General features: G+C 42.4%; 1 pseudogene; it reads right to left on the minus strand.

The window, feature by feature from the left end:
- Positions 1-2,871: 2,871 nt before the first annotated feature.
- On the minus strand, positions 2,872-6,712 carry LOC135456503 (killer cell lectin-like receptor subfamily G member 1; annotated as a pseudogene).

The following is a 6,712-nucleotide window of genomic DNA, read 5'->3' on the forward strand; positions in this document are numbered from 1 at the left end:
AAGTAATTTGATAAAATCAGCTTTCTTTCAAGCAATTTTTTTCCCTGATGAATGTAACACTAATCAAACACATTTCATCAAAATACTTGGGAATTTGAAAGGAAAAAATTAACAAAAAACAGAGCAACAAAATTAATTAGCAGGTCTGACTCACCTACATGCTTTATTTGATGTCAACTGACAAGACTCCGGTCCAGAAATAAGGAAAGAAAAATTAAAACAGAATTTAAATAAACTGAAAATATTAAAATGCATGTCTGCAGAAACATAATGTATAATTGGAAGTTTATTTCAAACATATTACTTGCTGCTAGTTAATTACTGTTGCAAAGCATATTTTAAAGGTTCAAAGTGCTAAGAACTGCCAGATCTGGCAGCATCTGCTCCTGTAGGAAGTTGATAAGACAGGGTTTTTTTACACACATGATATTTTCTTCTGCTTTCCAAACTAGCTGCATAAAATAGGACCTATTCTTAGAATAGTTCTCATCTGAAAATCAGCTGAAAGTTCCAGCCCAAACCACAATAGTGGAATTAATGGATATTTCACCCCTCTAATACCCAAAATGCTGGCAATACGAAAGAAGTCAGATCACAGTGAAAAATTCCCTTATTCCTCTGTAATTAATATTACTAAACAAAATAAACTAGAGATACAATTTTTTTAAAAACTGCTGATTATCTAAACTTGGGTTTTTTCCATTTTTTTTTTTTTTTATCTGACACTGTGCACACACCAGAATTGCTTTCAATTTGTATAAAATACCATAAGAAAAAGTTTAGTCGTTTAACACTCTGAAGGCAGCATAGAACAGAAAGCCAACAGGGTTCTCACCAAGACAAAAAGCAAGGCAGATATATTTAATACGCTCCCTCATTTTTTCTCATGAGCAGCTCAGCAGTGTACAATGCCTTTAAATGAAAGCTGTGCTGTAATATTTATTTTTTCTTTACAATATGTACACACTGATTTCATTCCATAGCCCAAATAATTTCCCACATCTCCAGCGCTGTCAGTAGAGTTTATAAATCTAATAGTTGATTATGGAAAAGTCACAAACTTGCAGAAGTAGCACAATCCTATTTCTTTCATGCCTCAGACTCTATAGGGAGAACGGGACAAAAATTGCATGTGCAGAGAAAAGACTTGTATATTCATGAGGAGCTATCATACATATGAAAGAGGAAAGTGCTCCTCAGAAGCTGAAACAACACCCCAGGTGAGAGGAATTTAAAAGCCAAAGATCCTGCCTGGTTTGCTTTACATTCTGCTAGGAAGAAATATAGAAAACAACAGAATTTACTGAAGTATTTGGAGCACCTCTCCTGTTTTTCTCACGTGCTCGGTTGGGTTTTGTAATTCAAAGCGAATAGCTCTTACAGAAAACTAAAGAACATAAAGAAGTAACTTTTCAAATTGTTTCTGAAGGGGTAACAATTTTAAAATAACTAAGGTATTATGAGAATTAAACATTCTTTAAGATACCTATGAAGAATGCAGGAAAATAATAAGCTACTATTGCATAACTTTAATTAACCTTACTTTTTTTTAATACCAAAGGGGTACTAAAGATGAGATTTTCAGAAATATTCTTTAGGCAACAACTGTTTAGTCATCTAAAACATTCTGGGTGTTACACTAGCATCTCAATTTTCTTGGTAAAAACAAGCTTTATTTCTGTAACAAACATACTTTTTCCATCTAATTCTAGTAATTTATTTTGCGACTGCTTAGGACAATGAACGTAACAACATAATTCACAGTATTTTAAGAAATACTGTCACAAAATACCACCAGATTGTCCCTAAAAAGCCATCACAGTCACCCTATCTTGTAGTCAAAGTGCTGTTGCACAGCACAGGACATTTAGTGATTGTGGCCTACTTGTCACAAAAATTGGAACTATATTTATCTGTCTGGTGAATCCCATGGGAAGAAGTGCTGGATGAGGGGTCTGGCAGGACTTCTTTAGGGAGAGACCTCTTCTGGAGGAAACTGAGCAGGGGACAAACAGACCCCTCAGGGGTGCTGCAGGGCACTTGAACCATGGCCAAGGTGGGCCTTAGGACAAAGGGACTGGAACATGAAGGGCTGCACTCATTTGGCTACAGAAAAAAGGTAAATTTGTCAGTCCTTAATCCCTTGGGGTGGGAAACTGCTCAGTCGCTGTGGCTGCAGTGTTGTTGCAAAGTATTTTACCTCCTGCTCTCCTGACTCCGTTCCTGCCACCATTTTGCCTTTTTATAAATCAACGGATGCACAAAATCTTGGGGAGGAAAACAGAAGAGGTGACTCCTGAAGAAGTTTTAGAAACAATTCGTGTTTATTTTCAGCTCAGCAGGGTAGCAGGCTCACTCCCTGGCAGCTATTTACACAGCAACGTAACACTAGGAGCTGTGCTCCAGTTTTCTCCAGGTACAAACATAAACCACAGAAGAATTTAGGTTAGAAAGGTCCTATGGACATCATCTGATCGCTTGCAGAAATAGGCCAGCTTCAGACTCCAAGCTAGCTTTCAGCTTTGGTGCATGTCACCAGTGTCACAAAAGAGGGAAATAAACTCAGGTTGCGTGAGCTCACAGATTACAAGCTCACCTCTGCCCAGGACTTCAAAACAGCAGCCACAGTGTTCAAGTACCTCTGAAAATGACTGAGAGACTCCAAGAAATCTCTCCTGCCCCTTCTCACTTTGAAGACTGTATGTCACTAGGGGAGGGCTATGATTGTGAACATCACCAGAGTGATCCTGAATGGAGCCAGGAGCAGCACTCAGACCTCCTGTGGAAGCTGCATTCATTCCTTGCATTGCAGAGGGGGCACAGGAGCAAGGAGCACAGCACTTCTCAGAGAAACTTCACAGGAATTAGGCTTTAGCACAGCTCTCCAAAGAATACTCCCTCAGACAATGTCCACAGAGGTCACTGAGCAGATTTCTTACAGATCCATGGGGCAGGGACTTGACAGCTGGAAGCATGGAGATGGCACCATTCAGCAGAACAGCGCAGTTCTGTACAGGGCTGTTGGACTCGACCCTGCAGGAGACAGAGCACACACGCAGGGTGACACCACAGAGGGATCCCCACTTTGGCAGGGGGAAGAACATCTCACATCTTTGGAGGGAAGAGACCTGCTGCAGTTGGACTTCATGAGCTGGTGTCAGGGAGGATCCATCCTGGGACACTTGTGATGCCTGGAGCTCAATGTGAGACTTGCAGTTCACCAGTCGCACACTGGGCTCTCCATTTCCTATCTCTACAGAGATAAATGTTCTGTTCCACGAGGCACTTTTTGCTTTTCTACTAAAGGCATTTGGTACAGAAAGTATAAAGTATCTCAGTTAATGTATCCAGTTAAAATCATCTGTATGGGTGTGTGAAAGGTGGAAGCCTCTGCTTCATTAAGGTTATCCAATCAAGGTCTCGTTCAGTGCAAAAGAGCATAATGAGGACAAAATTATGAGAGAGAAATGCACAGACACAAACATTCAAGAAATAACAGACAAAACTGCAAAGACCAAAAGTCTTCAGCTACTAATTGATGGGCCTTCAAAAGCCTCCAGGCACAGCTTTGGACAGGAGCACCCTGGGCTTTGTGACAGATTAGAAAGTTGGGGTGAAAGTGGAGCAGGAGGATTTGAGTACATTCAAGGTGGGCCTCTGTAAAACTTGTTGAGGAGCTTTTAGGGGACAAGGAGGAAAGAGAGGGGAGGAGGTGAAGCAAGGAATGGGTCTGAGCCTCTGGGAGCAGCTGATGATTGCAGGCACTATCACTGTGTCACAGTCCTTTGCTTGCATGTGCGTTGTCTCTGGTGGACCTACAGACAGGAATGTAGCAGCTGTGTCCATTAGCCTGGGATAGAGACTCCCAGGTCTACGTGCACCTCACTGGGCTCTGGCAGCTGGGCAGGAGGAAGCCCTTGGCTGCATGGCCCTTACCATGGCCACTCTGAACATCCCTTGGCAGCCGTGTTCATTGCTGGCTGACTTCATTAAATACCAGGAGACTTTTCATGGCAGAGGGGGGAAGAATCTAAAATTCAGGTGTTTTATCTAAAAGTACAAAGGAAACACCATACTCGCTTTTCGTCACTCAGTTTTGAGCTGTCTTCCTGGGCCCAGTCCCCATGGGTCTCCCTCTGTAAACCAATCCAGTGGGATTTGGTGTGTAGTACCTGGAAGAAGTCTTAGGAGGGATGGAAAGGCAGAGAGATCAGTAGACTCAGAGAAACCGGGTCAAGTAATGGGTTTTAAAGAGTAAAGAAAGAAGCACAGTGTGAGAGATGAAATTTTGGGGCCATTTCTGAGTGTGAACACCTATTCCCGTCCTTCCTACAGGGACCTGCTTTGTGAGACTTGGCATTTCAGAGTGCCAGGCAGCTTCCCATCTGTTTGTGTCTGTGGGTTCTGAGGGCTGAACTCATGACAAACAAAACTCAGCTGAGTCAGGCAGAAAGAAACAAATCTCTCTTGCCAAGTGTCTAAGGGAAAGCCTTGTCTTTACCAGTGCAAAGGAGGTGGTGGGTGGGTCCAGGAGCCTTTTACACTCTCCCTTCCTCCCAGAGGGAAGGAGCTGCCAGAACTGTGCCTGGGACTTGCTCCCACTTCATCCTGCCCTTGCCCCCTGCAAAGGCACCCACCATTTCACTGGTACTGCTGGTCACCAGGAGATGAGCTCCCTGTGCCCAGCAGGATTCCTGGCTGGAATTCCAGTCCTTCTTCTCCTTGGAGAAGGAGTAACATCTGCTTCTGTAGATCACCCACTGCTCAGGGCAGCATCAACATGGGCAGCCTGAAAAAGAATCATACATGTCTCTTCCCACTCAGAGTCATGCCTAGTTCCTTACTAACACATTTCACAAATGTGTTCCTTCAGAAAATTATTCTCCCCAGTTACAATGATGCCATCCCTGGAGCTCTTCTGAGACTGGCAAAGAATCAGAGTCTCTGAAGGAATCTGTGAAGGACATCCATTATCCAGATGGAAATAGGCATGAGAGCAAGTCTTTTTTTAAAGAGAAGAGGTCCACATTCTTCTTGGACCAATGAGCAGATTTCAAGAGCTCTGCTGTGCTCCCTGACAAAGTTCTACAGACAAATGAAGTATTTTCAGTGAAGGAGATTTATTTACCCTTGGTAATAAAATGCCCTGTTATTCCCAGCAATGCCATGAAGAGGATCCCTAGAATCACTGCAACAATCCAGCAGGTAGTAAATTGTTGCAGCCTGAATTGCTGCTAGTAAAGCCCAAGGTAAAGAAGCAAAAAGGGCCATTGTATAATAACCACAGATGTTTAATTCAGCCACACAGGGTGAGATGTTCAGAGTCCCAGAGCACCCACTTGTCAAGAGTCCTCTCTGTCCCCAGAGGGCCGGGCTGACAAAGATCATGGCCAACAGGGGAATAGGGAGGGAGTGGCTCAGGGACATAGGAACAGACACAGGAACAGAGGAGGGAGCCAATGGGGTCTTAATAGCTTTTTGAGGGGAGATTCTTGTGTCTCCTTAATTTCAGGGGTGCTCCCCAGGGCCTCCACAGTAGATGAAGCAGGAGAACCTAACAAGAAGAAAAAGAACATAAATGTGAGAAAGGTGAGGTTTTGTTCAATGGGACCAGCTCTAAAAATACAATTCATGTCAAACTGCACTGTCAGTTTACCTCAAGCCTGTGCTCATGTCAGAGTCCAACAATGTCTGACAGGGTTCTTTTTGATATTCCGCACATTGATAATTTAACCTTTAATTACAAATTTGCTTATTTGAAGACGTGATGTTTCATGAGATTCTGATTTAGCAGAATCAACCACAGCTATGTGTTGGAAGCACAATACAAGAGCAAACTAATGGAATGTAGCAATTTCAATAAACACATGAATCACAATACAAATCTGATTCTTACTGGCAGAATTTATATGTTCACCATTGCAACACTGACTAGCACCAGGAAAAAATATGTATCGGACTAATCAGGCTATATATATGTATACACACTGTCCCCATGCTGGTCTGGTTAACTTACAAAAACATTCACACTCTTTTGATTAACTCATGAACAAAAATTGATACAGCCAGCTGATATAATCAGCTGATCCACCCAACTGATACGAATGTTAATCAAAAAAATTCAGTCACTGCATATTTCATCAGTACATTGCGCTTTCCTTTGAGAGTCCCTCCCTTGAGACTTACCCCATTATAGGGGATTACTGATCAGTCACAACTCAGCTTTCCATCTGAAGGGAAGTCCAGATACCACGAGTGTTTTGATACAGCACCAACAGAAGTTCTTAGATCCCTCTGTTGGAGCTGCAAATCTGCAACTTCAACCTACCTTCAACTGCCCATCCTGCCCAATCTCAAACAGCAGGATTGAAAGGAAAACTTAGCATACTAATACACATCTCTAATTCAGACATGAAATCTGCTAGACTGCTTATTCACTAATGCTTGTATCTGTTCCATTATTAACAGATTTTACCTTTATTCTTGATGTCCATGTTCCCCTCTGTTCTTTGTATTCCTGTTTCTTGGCAGTTCTGTGTTTCACATTCAGAGAGAAGTGCTCCTTCTTATCCCTGTCACATGCTTTTAAGTGTTGCTTTTTTAAAATTTGCTTTACTTGGAATTTAGAAGTCCCATCTGCCACAAAGCCTGGACGTGGAGCTGGATTTCCCTGAGGGTTGGCTAAGCTTTCATCACAGCACTTTGGAATCAT

The sequence above is a fragment of the Zonotrichia leucophrys genome, chromosome 1A, assembly GCF_028769735.1.
Source record: "Zonotrichia leucophrys gambelii isolate GWCS_2022_RI chromosome 1A, RI_Zleu_2.0, whole genome shotgun sequence".
NCBI lineage: Eukaryota > Metazoa > Chordata > Aves > Passeriformes > Passerellidae > Zonotrichia > Zonotrichia leucophrys.